Source organism: Gobio gobio (assembly GCF_949357685.1).
Source record: "Gobio gobio genome assembly, chromosome: 12".
In the NCBI taxonomy this organism is placed as follows: Eukaryota; Metazoa; Chordata; class Actinopteri; order Cypriniformes; family Gobionidae; genus Gobio; species Gobio gobio.
In genome coordinates, this window is record NC_137105.1 from 37,343,006 (window position 1) to 37,357,693 (window position 14,688).

The following is a 14,688-nucleotide window of genomic DNA, read 5'->3' on the forward strand; positions in this document are numbered from 1 at the left end:
CCTGTAATGCGAATGTGCAAATCGTCATTCACGTGTGTGAATTGCCTTGGATGTGTGTGTGTGTTTTTGAGACTTTCCTGGCAGCGCAATCCTCCCTACACAGAGGAGTCGTACTCTTTAGCCAATCAGATTTAAGCTCATCAATCGGCCAATCATAACCGCGTGAGGGCGGGCCCACCTGAATGTTACGTCATCAGCGTTCGACCGCAGTTAGAGATCATGGCTAAGCAGCAGAGGTATGTATGTGAAGTTTGATCGGTTCATTTCTGTGTTTACTGAAACTAAGAACTTAGCAGTTAAGAAACTATCACTTCAACTGATCTCTGTGTGAAAATAAACATTTAGTAGTATTGATGGATTCTTATGTTTACTTCATAAAGAATTCTGCATATGCACGCCATACAAATGTAGGATTTTAGATTCATAAACTCCATAGAAAGCATAACAATGGTTTGAATGATGAGAGAAAGTGTATATAAATAGACGAATTAGATAAATAGATATTTTTCACGTGGTCTTTTATTTAACTATTATTTAATTAGGAAAGAGCAGTCACAACAGTGTGTTTGTACCTGCATGTCATGTCCACCACACATTCAACTGATAATAATTTATGTAATGAAGTGCATACATTGGAGACCATTTATATTTAATATATGCTTTGTTTTAACTTTAATCTGCACATATATGCAGTTTTATTGTTTCAGATTTCCCAGACAGATGATGTATGAAGTTGCAGAGACCAGTACCGTTACCTTACCATTCCTACTGTAATTCTTTCAAAACACTCATGTTGCATCCCTTCATTTTGACTGTTGTTTCAACAAGAGGCTGAAAGTCATGCATTGTTACTGTATTAATGTACACACTCAAGGAATAAAGCCCTGCTATGCATTATTAAATGTTCTTGTTTTATGTCAGAATTAAAAGATTCAAAGAGATTTGCTACAGTTGATGTATACGGTTTATTAATTTGAAAGTTTCTGAATCCTTTGGGAATAAAACCTATATGAAATGACTTGGCCATGATTAAAGAGAGTTCACCCAAAACATTTTTTTTTAATTCATTTACTCACCCTCAAGTTGTTCCAAACCTATATGAATTTCTGTTCTGCTGAACACAAAGGAAGATATTTGTAAGAATGTTTGTAACAAAGCACATCTCTGCAGCCATTGACTAACATAGCAGGGAGAAAAATACTATGTTAGTCAATGGCTGCAGAGATTTGCTTTGTTACATTCTTCTAAATAACTTCCTTTGTGTTCAGCAGAACAAACAAAACTCAGTACAGGTTGAGGGTGAGTAAATGATGAAGAAGCACAACATGTAGTACAGAGCAATATAATATATATATATATATAAAACATTGTATATAAATATATTCTGTAGTTGTGAGATTGGCTGATTAACAGTTTGAAGCTGGGTTAGTTCTTCAGTCACGGGGCACTGGAAACACAATGTCATTGCATGGCTGGTCAGGGATGTTGGTAGTGTTCCAGTAAGTGTCTTCTTTTCTTTTAAAGTAGATAAATGTTTATCGCCAAATGATACATTTAAGTGCAACACATCAGGTGAAAGTCAACAAATGAAATGTGTTCAATCTAGCCGCCACTAGCCCTTTCTCTGTCAGAACACATCAGATTTTGGTTTGATATTTAAAGCAGTCAGCACGCAGTACAAGAGCTGCAGACAGAGGAAGAGCAGGAAGCAGGACATGAAGTGATGGTAATATAATTGAATATAGTGTACGGAGTAATCTTAGTAGTATGATGTTAATTGCATCTTTGTCTGATCAGCATAAAAACGCTTTTTTGCCAGGCAAAGTAAAATGATTCACAACATTGTCCTGTGACATTAAAAATCTTGAGATGACAATACAGCACAGAACATGTAAGTACATGTGTACTGAATAGATTAAGACATTAATACAAATTATAAACAAATTATAAAAGAGAATAAGGAAACATGAATTTAGATGTTTGTGACTGCTATCCAGATGTCACACCAAAGGTGTACAGGAACAATACGTGTAATAACAATTTAACACTGTATACTGTTGCACAAATGGCAAAATATCTTCATCACTAAACAATGAGTGCTCATTAAAAAAATTGTACATAGTGAAAAAATATCTTGATGAGGCCAGTGCTAAATGGGAGCTATTGTCCACCCAGATTATTGTTTTACAATAATTTGTGTGATTGTAACTGAGAGAGATGTCTGTCTCTGTACCTGCAGCTAAAATACAAAACAAGCATAATTTCCTCTTCATATGGGACATCTGATTACCACAGCAGTTGCTTACATCTGTTAATATTGAATAAACTCACTTCAACTGATCTCTAAGTTCTTAGTTTCAGTAAACACAGAAATGAACCGATCAAACTTCACATACATACCTCTGCTGCTTAGCCATGATCTCTAACTGCGGTCGAACGCTGATGACGTAACATTCAGGTGGGCCCGCCCTCACGCGGTTATGATTGGCCGATTGATGAGCTTAAATCTGATTGGCTAAAGAGTACGACTCCTCTGTGTAGGGAGGATTGCGCTGCCAGGAAAGTCTCAAAAAAACACACACACATCCAAGGCAATTCACACACGTGAATGACGATTTGCACATTCGCATTACAGGATGAATGTGTACATTTTAAACATTCAAAAGTTTTTGTGCACAGTTGTAAATCTACGAATTGTGTTTTGCATTTGTGAAATGTATTTTTATGAATATATAATTTTATTTTGCGCACGTGAATTGTTTTTTGTGCACGTGAATTTGGTTTCATGCATGTGAAATTGGTTACACATGTGTGCATCTTGTTTTTTGCGTGAATTATTAATGAGTCTATTCTGACTCCATAGAAGAAGGCTTCCACCTGGACGGAGCCCATCCTATCCCCCAAAAATGGTAAATAAAATCGACCCACCGGTCTTGTATCCTGAAGTTCCTACAAAGGAGAAAAACAAGAGTTAACATGTTAAGCGTGAACATGGGACACCGCCTGCTGATGGGTTTTTTTTTTTTTTTTTTTTTTTTTTTTTTAAGAAACACGCACGTAAGAAACACGTATAAACCACAGAGACAAGGCCGCAGGGCCGCGCGGTCTGCTAGACCACAGAAACAAGGCCGCAGGGCCACAAAGACAAGGCCGCAGGGCCACAGAGACAAGGCCGCCGGGCCACACGGCCTGATAGACCACAGAGACAAGGCCGCCGGGCCACACGGTCTGGTAGACCACAGAGACAAGGCCGCAGGGCCGCGCGGTCTGCTAGACCACAGAGACAAGGCCGCAGGGCCGCGCGGTCTGTTAGACCACAGAGACAAGGCCGCAGGGCCACAAGGACAAGGCCGCAGGGCCACAGAGACAAGGCCGCCGGGCCACAGAGACAAGGCCGCCGGGCCACACGGTCTGCTAGACCACGAGACAAGGCCGCAAGGCCACAGAGACAAGGCCGCCGGGCCACACGGCCTGATAGACCACAGAGACAAGGCCGCAGGGCCACACGGTCTGCTAGACCACAGAGACAAGGCCGCAGGGCCACACGGTCTGCTAGACCACAGAGACAAGGCCGCAGGGCCACACGAAAAAAGGCAAATAAAATAGACCCACCGGTCTTGTGTCCTGGAGTTCCTACAAAGAAGAAGAATAAGAGTTAACATGTTAAGCGTGAACATGGAACGCCGCCTGCTGATGGCTAAAAAGGTCAATTCATGATAAAACAGAACTTGAAGTTATAATTTGTAGAGGAGTACTACACATGAGCAATTCATATCTGTTGCTGCATAAATGTAACAGGTTTTTACATATATTTTTTATTTATTTTTTATTTTTATTTATTTAAACATGTATAAACCACAGAGACAAGGCCGCAGGGCCACACAGTCTGCTAGACCACAGAGACAAGGCCGCAGGGCCATACGCCATCTTTGATATAGTAGAAAGACCATGCTATCATAACGTACCGAGCCGAATTGGCCGGAACACCACCACCAGTAATTGCATAGGGATTTACCAGAACCATTACTGGAGAGCTTGCTGAGCTTCAAGGATGATTTTAGAATCTGTCTTATATAAGACTTGAATGCAGAAGAACATCATCTTCCCGGTAGCTTAAATGCTGGCCTAGAATTTCCGCTGTCGTAGCTGTAGAAAGTCTGATATGAAGAGAAGGAGGTAAACTGCAGCTTTTAAGTCAGTATAAAAGTGGGTCTGAACCAGGCCTTAGAGAGAGGTGCTCCATTAGATAAAAATAGGGGGGAGTGGTCAGAAGTCTTAGGATGAACGTGAAGATTTTTAACCTTAGAAGTGAAGGGACAGTAATTATTCTTCATCTTAGAAATTGTTCATGTGATACCAGAACCTTTAAAGTCATTCTAGAATGCTTAAGTAAAAGAGTAAAGAAATTGGGTGAGAAGTGACGATCAGAACAGGAAAGACCGAGAGTAGAATCAAACTGATTAGTTTCTAAAGTGAATTTCCCTGGACACATGAAGCCGAAAGGCTTATAAAACATGGCTTCTATCGGAATATCGGTGTAAATGGAAGATCAACCTTAAAAGCTTTGAACGTACCTGATGTTTGTTAAGACAAGTAGGTAATCTTAGTTTTACCTTTGGAATTATGGGAGAGTTTAATGAACATGCCTGATGGTTTAAGCATTGCTGAAGAAACCATCTTGACCATCATGGAATCCTGCATTCAAATGCTTCTTGATAGGAGAGACCTTAGTAGAGGATGCCAACTCCGCGCGTTGAGCTATGTTCGTAGCAACACCAATCTGAAAGAATGGCCCATGCACAGGCGAGTTAGAGATCACACATCTTTCCATCTGCAGTTAGGAGGATTCTAAACCCCTGGGCGTAGCTCCCGCTCACATCTTGATAGAACACCATCTAGCCGTCAACCTGCTGAGAGAACCCCCAAAAGAAAATAAACCAGAACAGCATGACAAATACATAACATGCGCATGTGATTGAGAACACCGGACGACGCCCTTGCAAAAGGAAAAATAATGTTTTATATGTTTAAGCTTTACTAGCTAATAAAACCATAACTAGCTATATAGGAACCGACACCGCTACCGAACCTAAGAAAGAGATCGAAGCGAAATCTTCATTTGATACCTAAGCCAGGATAATACTGTGTGATTTTAGCCACGTTTGGCAGTATGAGACAATATTGCAATCCTAAAAATTCCTAGAATAAAATCTGATGTCTTTAATAATTAGTTTGACATGTTCCCCAACGCCATGATAATTTTGTGAATTAGTTGATGTAAAACTCCAGACACTTCTTCGTGCGTCTGATTAACATACAGCCTGCTGTAAATGCACTGAGATCCCCCAGGGTGGCATCAGGATCGCAGTCTGAAAAGCAACAAATCACAATGTCTATAAGCGCACCGTGTGTGCCAGCTTTAGTGAAGAGAAAAACTTACTGCGAGAGAACTCGCTGTTTGCGGCGCAGCCAGAAATCAATACGCATGTGCTATATTTACTCCCCTGTATATTGTTTTAGTCACGATAGAATTCAGTTCGAGTGTAACTGATCACAGGCATGTCTTTTCTGTAGCTCAAACAGTAGAGCATGGCACCAGCAACGCCGAGCCGCGGGCCCGATTCCCAGGAAAAGCAAGACCCGAAAACGCCAAATGTGCACCCTGAATGCAACTCAAGGTGCCCGGACAAAAGCGTCCGCCAAATGCATAAATGTAATGTCCGTTACACAAAACAGAAAACACACAATCAGGATTGAATGGTTCAGAGCTTGTTCACCGCTAATTCTGCCTTCCAGTGCATACGTTTGACCAACGAATAGTAGAACATCCAATAGATCATGATTCGGTGTAGTCAGATTGACCACAGCGGTTTCCACTGAGTTTATCTGAACTGAAGCATTTGGCAGTTTCATGCATTTATAAAGGAGTGCACTCTGCTCACTATATTCATGAATGATTTGAATAATTGTATTCCCGTGCTGCCATTTAGATGCTGTGCGATGCAATCTTATGTTAACAGGTCGGATTGAGTAAGGAATTAAATTAGAACTGCTATCGAATATCAAGTCAACCTTGTTTTGTAAGCAAACCTTACCCAACATATGATGCTGAGAGTACAAGCGAGATACACATTTGTTTTATTCATGAATGTAGCCATGGCGTCCTAGCACGGAAGACCAAGGGAGACATAACACCAAATTCTAAGTTTCTAGAAATATAAGGGTGATTCTTCAATTGGGGGCTATTTTGCCATCTTACATTTTGATGAATGAAATTTGGTTGAATTTTGTTAAAATTATGTCAAGACAATGTTTACATGCTTTGATGTAAAGATATAATAATGGCCACGACTGAGCTTAAATGTAATTTGAGTATTTGATATCTATTTGCCAACTGGCACTGCAAAACGTCATTACCATCACAACATCAAAAAGTATCATAATGCAAAGAATGTATCAAGGAGATAATTTAAACTAATTTATCTTGCAAACATTGTTAACCTTCAACAATACGTATAAAAAACGAAATGTTTCCATTCAGCGAATTACATATATTTTCTTGTTCTCACCATCAAAATGTGTTTTTCTGTGTTCATCAAAGCACACTTTTGTTTAATTTCTGGAAAATTAATTTTAGATGTTTTTTCTTTGAATAGGTGGAAGAGTATTTCATTAGGCTTTCCATGTAGCACCTGAAGATTGAACATAAAACAGCACCTTTATATGAGCACAGAACGCTACAGATCTTCCTCATAGGGAAGGAAGCCATATCGAATCACGAAAGGAAGCCAGTCCAACGCTTGGTGCCCCGTATGTTTGAGCAAAATATGTACTCTGCTGGATGACAGCCAACACTTCAAGCTTGAAACTTTGTTGTGACAGTTAAATTGCATATGTGACGAACTCACAACACTTGGAAGATGAATCTAACGCCATTGAATCAGACCGGATCAAAGCACTGATATCGGTGCTGTACCTAAATATGCTTATTTGCTCAGCATAGTTTTTAAATTCAATTTTAGTGATCTGATAACACTGAACCCAATCGCGATTTCAGCTTAACTTCAGTTCAACATGAAGCCCCGATTAAATGGGTGCATGTTGCTTTAAAACCCGTGTTAATTTTCCTTGCATTCGTAGGGAGAATGATAGAGTCAAAATAAGCTGTGCATATCTGTTCTGTTTCAGTTTTATAACAAAATACTATCTATAGCGGTAACCGGTGTCATGCGAATCATTTACGAGCACTATGGGCACAAACGAGTCACAACAAGAGATCACGTTGCACGAGCAGACCGGCAAACACCTGTGCGCGTCTCACACGATGCATGTGTGTGCTCTATGCAGACATGCTTGCGACAAAGTTGAAAAAGAGTAGTATACTACACCCAATCGGCATCGGAATGCATAACCATATGCATATCACTGTGATAAATGCTGATGTAGTGATGTCGTCAGAATGGTGATGAAAACCACAGCCGTGTCTTTGATAACATGCCCAGATAGTCCTCATGAAGCGATTGATCTGAGTCTGACGTGAGACTTGCTCTTGTTAGTGAAGCACTCGCGTCTGTTACTGCGGTAACTCATTGAACAGAATGAAAGGCTGACATGGACTTAGAACGCCACTGTAAACACATTATTAGTTATCGTAGGACCAGCGATCGACCACTACGGAACGCCCGGATCGTCAAGTGAATTGGAGCGTCAGCATCTGCGAACTCAAACATGCGTAAGTACCGATCTTTTTATACCCAGGTATTTAGCATGTGATTGGATAGATAAAATTAAAGTGACATGACAATTAAGTCTTCCCGGCAGAACTTATGCTGAAGCTTCCATTTCTTGGGGCTCATTGTTATACATATCACATGTTGTAAAATAAAACATTAACACAGACACTGTAACTATATACATGATGACATTTTGCATCCAGACTTCCAATTTATTCACCCATAAACGTATGGGTCTTCCTTGCAGTAACATTAACAAAACCATATAAAGCAACTGAGTCGGCCATGAAAAAACAAGTTTTGCAAGGAAGTGAAGGATTATCCAGAGCCTCCATAAAGGAGACTGGGCCTTGACTGCAAGTTCGTTATTGCAGTCCCGCAGTAAATCTGTGTCCCCTCCAACCATCACAGATGTCCTGCGTTTATGTCTCCCACTCTCATCGCCAGAATTTAGAGAAGAAAATACAAATAAAAATAAAAATCAAAAAGATTCTTTATCCGCCACTGAAGAGGATTTAGTGCCATTGCCTTTACACCCTTAAAGTCATCCAACAAGTTAGAAACCAATGAAAAAATAAAAATAAATAAATAAAAATAAATAAATAAAAAGGGGGGAAAGAAAATAAAACAAGGACTCTCATAGAACAAGCAAGAACTTAGTAGCTTACCTCCCTAATATAGTCGCGCAACTAGTTAATTATTACAGGAGAGCAGGGAGGGAAGCAAGCAACAGAAACACGTCATGAAACAGATGTCTGTCACCATAGCTCCATCATGCGTCCCCTCCCAGACCATTAATGAACTGATGGACTTTCAGTAGGCGTGTTGAAAGTGTGTGTGTGTCCTCCGTGGGTCACAAGCAACTTGGCTGGAAAAAGCATCCTGTGTTTGTCAACTCCCTTCTCCCTCAATTTCTACCGCACTTCATAGAAGTCTCGCTGTTGTTTATATACTTCAGCCGATAGATCCGGGTGGAACCTGATGCTGTTATTCTTGTAGATCAACTGGCCTTTTGTTCTTGATGCTCTCCATACGCACTCCTTGTCTCGATAGTTTAGAAACTTCACAACGAAAGTTCGCGGGGAGGAAGTGGGGGCGCTCTTCGATCCGGTAATGCGGTGAGCTCTCTCCAATATCACCGGCGGCTGCACACTTAGATTTTCGGTAAACCATTTTTCCATAAAAGCACAAGAATCCGTCCCCTCCTCCTTCTCTGGTATGCCCACGATTCTCATGTTATTGCGACGGCTTCTGTTTTCCAGATCATCTGCCTTCGTTTCCAAAAACTTCACCTTTCTTTCCAACGCGCTGACTTTTGTCTGCAGGCCGCTAATTGAATCCTCCGCCGAGGATACCCGTTCTTCAGCCTGTGTTATGCGCCCGTTGCACTCTTGTATGTTCGCCTGAACATCCTTAATAGCCGTTAACACACTACTAATTTCTGTATGAAAGTCATGTTTGAGGGATTTGATGGCTTGCATAATATCAGCGCTGGTGATATTGTTCACCTGCTCGCTGTCCGTGTCCACCGACATGGCGTCTCCTTCACTGTGTTCGGGTTCTGAGACACTTTCCTCGCTAGCTTGAAAGTCCAGAGAGTTAAGCGATTTCTTATACTTGTTCTTTGATACTCCCCTGGGCATGTTTAACTTACAATGACATTGGGTTGACTTTAAGTAGTTTTAGAATAGAAGTTGGGCGGTTTTACAGCGATAATCTGAAGTTCAGCGATGGAGCGGGGAGAAGTGCTGCCGTTCAGCTCGACGCCATAACCGGAAGCCTCCTATATCATGCATTTTATTGGTATTTTAATTTAATATACCTCTGCATGTTTAAAATGTTAGTTTTATTAAACTTTAGACCATTGCAAAAACCATTGAACTCATCTTTTGTTTTGTGATAAGATTTACGACAACACCCAAAAGACTTGCATGTCTGTGATAATGAGAAATGACTGAACATTCCTGCTTGTCTTCATCACGTTGTAACATGTTTGTGTGACAACGTTGTTGTTGTTTTTTTCCTTTCTCAATTATTCATTCCAGTTTGATCCACCTTAAACTAGTGCCAGCAGACACCACCCTCCTCTTTCAGACTTCAGATACGCTCAATTGGTTATATAACAGGCTGATTTCAATGAGATGGTTGCAGGGAAATCTGCTCTAACTATTAAGAACAGAAAAAAAACATTATTGAGGCTTTTTTTGAGGCTTGAGACCATCTTCAGTTAAAAGGTAAGATTTATCTTTGTGTCATAAGTGTCAAGCTTGTAGCATATATTTAGACTGGTGTCTTTGCGTCATCTGCTGGCATATTTTTCTCAATGAATAAATGCAGCACATCCATGCCAAACATTTTAAAGGGGTTGTAACATACTGCTGGACACTGGTCAGGGGCTGGAGTCCTCTCTGGCTGCTGGTCAGTGGCTGGAGTCCTCTCTGGCGGCTGGTCAGTGGCTGGAGCCATCTCTGGACACTGGTAAGTGGCTGGAGTCCTCTCTGGCTGCTGGTCAGTGGCTGGAGTCCTCTCTGGCAGCTGGTCAGTGGCTGGAGCCATCTCTGGACACTGATAAGTGGCTGGAGTCCTCTCTGGCTGCTGGTCAGTGGCTGGAGCCATCTCTAGACGATGGTCAGTGGCTGGAGCCATCTCTGGACGATGGTCAGTGGCGGGAGCCATCTCTGGCATGGCAGTGACCATCTTGGCAGAGGGATCTGCCGTGGGGGCGGCCATCTTGTCAGAGGGATCTGGTGTAGCAGCAGCCATCTTGTCCAAGGACACTGACACTGGCCATCTTGTGAGCAGGTTCAGGTGGGGAAACCACAGGACAGGAAGGTACAGAAAACATGGGACTAGCGATCATCAGCACTGGACATGGTGAACACTGTGATGGGCCAAGCTCCGCAGGCTTTGGAGCTTGATGCACAGTGCCCCCTTCCAAAAAACTTTTAGGGGAAATGTACTCCTCTACTTCCCCAACAGTGTAGGAGGACCCACTTAAAAACAGTGCATAGCCCAAAAACTCAACCAGTGATTTTCGAGGACCATCCCTGATGAGTTTGGATTGGTAGCTATCATTGAGTCCATAACAATAAAAGTCAATAAGGGCAAAATCAGGAAAGTCTGTTAAATAAGCAAGGTCCAGAAAATTTTGGGTGTGGTCCTCGAGTGATCTATTACCTTGCTTCAAATGGATGAGTTCAACTACTAGATCCATGATAAGGCTAAGTCTTCTGTAACGTACTGCTCCGAGACACGAAGGTTGAGAATCCAAACGCAGCTTTATTTTAAAGTGTAATCCACACTCAACAAACAGGCAAGAGGTAGTGATGTTACGTATGACACTTAAGTTTCGGTGCAAGTATCGTGCATGCAAGACAATTTCTAGTGAAGCTCCGTATCGAGGTGTGTATTCGATGACTCAACGTGCATGTTTCGCTTTGCGTGTCAGAAGAGTCAGTCTGGCTAATGGGTTTGTGAGGAGAGTGCTATACTTTGAAAGTTAATCAATACATTACATTTAGATAACCAAAATGTATTTGTCACAATTTTTTGTTGTTGTTGTTGTGTCTTTATTTAGGTAAAATCTTTGCACTTGTTGTTTTCTAGGTAATTTGGTGTTGGTATTTGGGGTTAGGTGTCACGTGTAACTCAAGTAAAACAGGAGTGAGGACTCAATTGCAGGAGAACTGAATATTTATTAACAAATAAAACATAATAACAAAACAAAACCCTCAAAGGGGAAAACATAAAACTAGAAATACATCAACAGAAAACATTCCAAAACAGGATCACGGGGAAACCGGGAGACATCAGACAACGTACCGACAAAGACTGAAAACACAAGGGGACTTATAAAGGGAAATAAATCAGGAGGGAACAGGTGGGAGAAATCAAACACTAATCAGATAACAAGAGGGAGGGATCAGACTCATGACAGGAGCACATGGCCCAAAATAACAAAACACCCATGTGCATCTCAAGACAGGACAGGCATGTGACATTAGGGTGGGATTAGGGGATAGGATGTTGGTGTTTGGTGTTTGTATTTAGAGCAATGGCAACAGGCAAAAAAAGAAAGACTTCCCATCTGGAAATATTTTGAGTAGAGTATAGCTTCCAATGTATGTATGCTTTTCTACTGTCTAAAGCCCTATTTGCACGGGATTAGTAGGGGAGCGCGGGGTTAGTTGTAACGCACATGTTTTAACCTTTCCACACATGCCAGAATGACGAAACTTAGTGTATTTACTAGTTGCCATATCAACATTATTTAGAGAAAAAATAGCGCCAAAATTAAAAAATCTCTGGAAGATATGACTGAACATGTATTTAACCATAGCAAAAGTACATTTCTTACTTAAAGGGTTAGTTCACCCAAAAATGAAAATTATGTCATTAATTACTCACCCTCATGTCGTTCGACACCCGTAAGACCTCCGTTCATCTTTGCAACACAAATGAAGATATTTTTGTTGAAAGCTGATGGCTGAGAAAGGCTTCAGATAGGCCTCCATTGGCATTCAGTACATTTACACTCCCAAGATCCATAAAAGGCACTTAAAATGTCGTTACAAAGTCCATCTCACCACAGTGGCTCTACAATAATTTTACGAAGCGACGACAATAGTTTTTGTGCGCAAAAAATATCAAAATAACGCATTTATCCAACTTGTTCTTGTCTTCCGTGTAGGCCTCCACAACGCATGCGCGAGAATATTACGCAGATCCGGCGTTCGGACACATGACCCAGAAGAGATTTGTTTACAAGCAGAGGAAGACGCGCCACGTCTAAGCTGTTGGATTCTACATTGATCCAGCTTTAAGTCTCGGCATAATGCTCAAATGGGACTAAAGTGTGCATTCCATGGATTCCCGAACGCCGGCGCTACGTCATATTCTCGCGCATGCGTTGTGGAGGCACACACGGAAGACAAGAAGAAGTTGAATAAAGTCGTTATTTAGATTTTTTTTGCGCACAAAAACTATTGTCGTCGCTTCGTAAAATTATTGTAGAGCAACTGTGGTGAGATGGACTTTGTAACGACGTTATAAGTGCCTTTTATGGGTCTTGTGAGTGTAAATGTACTGAATGCCAATGGAGGCCTATTTGAAGCCTTTCTCAGCCATCAGCTTTCAACAAAAATATCTTCATTTGTGTTCCGAAGATGAACGGAGGTCTTACGGGTGTCGAACGACATGAGGGTGAGTAATTAATGACATAATTTTCATTTTTGGGTGACCCTTTAAGTTTAGTTTTCATCTCTGTTTTTTGTGTTTATTTAAAATAAGACAAATCCGATATTATTTTAATCTTATATCTGTTATTTAACAGTTGAGATGTTCTTTAATGCTGATCTAACCAGCAGAAGACACGAGCCGTGGTTTAAATCCCAGTTGTGCAGATGGGGTGTGTTGTCACACTGCATTACAATGAACCCTAATAGAAATATGCCATTATATTCTATACTTTTATGAATTATTTTGAGAAACCATGAGAAAAGGGTGAATAATGACTGAGAGTTAATGTTCAGAAATTATTCATTATTATTATGTTTTGAACTATGCTGTATAGCTGTATTTAGCGATGTGTTTGTAGTCAAACTCAAAAATGCTTATATTTTTAATGATTAAAAAATGCCATTATTATATTTTAAAAAGTTAATAATTGTATTTTGTTGACAAAATATTTTAGTTTGTCTTGTATTTTTTTTTATTATATCAGGTAACATTTTATGCTGTTATTTGGTCATGTTACATTGTGCCCCACCACATGTTACAATGTACCCCACCTATGGGGCATGTTGTCACATTTCACTTCCATTCTTTCGGGGTAAATGAAGAAAAAAGTATACACTGTATTAATGAAACAAAACCACATAATTGTATTAGACATGTGCGCAATTAATGTTGGAAACAATAAATACTCTGAACCCCAAGTGGATTTACACAAAATGCACTCTAAAAAATGCTGGGTTAAAAATAACCCAAGTTGGGTTGAATATGGACTAACCCAGCAATTGGGTTGTTTTGACCCAGCGGTTGGGTTAAATGTTTGCTTAAAACAACTCAATTGCTGGGTAAAAACAACCCAATCGCTGGGTTATAACAACCCAATTGCTGGGTTAGTCCATTTCAACCCAACTTGGGTTATCTTTAACCCAGCATTTTTTAGAGTGTGAGGAAGTCAAAAAGCGTTAGGTTGTGCCCCGCTCTCCCCTATTATGTGGGGACCTCTGGTGATTTGTAATAATTGCAGAGAATGTCTGTGATCTTAATCCCGTGCGAATCGGCCATGTTTGTAATTTGTAAAGTAAAAATTCCGCCGCAAATTACCTATATTTCGCCAAACACCGAGGTCCTATGATAATATTAGTCCCGTGCGAATCAGCATCTCTGTGATTTGGCCAGGATTAGGTGGATCATTTACCATTTTTGCAAGGTTTTTGTTTCCTGTGCGCATTTCTATCTTTATCTTTCACAAAGTAAATTGCTTGAATGGTGTGTATAATATTATTCTTAATGAAAAACACAAAAACAGAAGAGTACAATGACAAACTCGCTTAAATGGGCGCTTTTACATTTAGGTTTGAAACTGAATCTTCCGCAGTATATTGTTATTATATTGCACAGTTCAGTTTTTAATTGTAGCGTCTGTTCTCTAACTGAACAACATTTTTTGTATTACTATAAAACAATCAAAATGATATCGATACGACTGTTTATAATTTCATACAGCTATATCTATAATGAAAAAACATTTACAAGTCTTGACATCATATCCGGGAGATAAGTCAGTAAATTCGAGTAAAATCACAGGCTTTCTTATCCCGTGCGAATGTGCCATGCAAAATTCAGATGTGGGGGAGTAATTTCTAAATTACACGAGGTCCCCAGATAATACTTATCCCGTGCAAATAGGGCTTAATAGGAGAAATAGACTCAGCCCCAACACTGT

At 40.4% G+C, this 14,688-nt stretch overlaps 1 protein-coding gene and 1 long non-coding RNA gene across 2 annotated transcripts in view; one reads left to right on the forward strand and one right to left on the reverse strand.

Moving 5' to 3' along the window:
* LOC307135048 overlaps positions 1–14,688 on the reverse strand; it is a 910,342-nt gene that overhangs the window by 765,590 nt on the left and 130,064 nt on the right. The window lies entirely within an intron of this gene.
* LOC307135047 (flavin-containing monooxygenase 5-like) overlaps positions 9,833–14,688 on the forward strand; it is a 36,069-nt gene continuing 31,213 nt past the window's right edge. The window contains exon 1 of the mRNA XM_079831203.1: positions 9,833–9,967. The gene's annotated coding sequence lies outside the window, so the exon portion shown is untranslated. The remainder of the gene's footprint in view (positions 9,968–14,688) is intronic.